We start from the raw sequence: 464 nt of genomic DNA on the forward strand, positions 1-464 counted from the left end.
ATGTGCTGTCAAAACGTCAATAGACGGACGAAACACATGCGAAATATGATGCAGATGACAACAATAATATCACTGCTAATCGTATTGTCATTATCCTTAACACATATAATATTGACGGTAAGGATAATAATCATCATGTCAACAACGTTCATAATAACAGCGCTAACGATCACAATAGCTACTGAGAATGATAGTAATGGTGACAAGACAACGACAACAGTACAGTACCACCCGCAACGCTAATGATAAAAACAAGAAAAAAAAGAATGATGATTACTTAACGAAAGTCACTCCTGGCTATTTTAAGAGCTTCCTCAATCGCAGCCTGGTTAGTATTACCTAACCATTCTTAAACTGAGGGTAGAGGATCCTTATTTCCCATGTTAACCGGGTCCACATTGGGTCGTAGGGAACAGTATGTGTAGACGCCATAGTGCTTCAACTGCCCATTCACTCTGTTCCTT

Source organism: Penaeus monodon, chromosome 27, assembly GCF_015228065.2.
Source record: "Penaeus monodon isolate SGIC_2016 chromosome 27, NSTDA_Pmon_1, whole genome shotgun sequence".
Lineage (NCBI taxonomy): Eukaryota > Metazoa > Arthropoda > Malacostraca > Decapoda > Penaeidae > Penaeus > Penaeus monodon.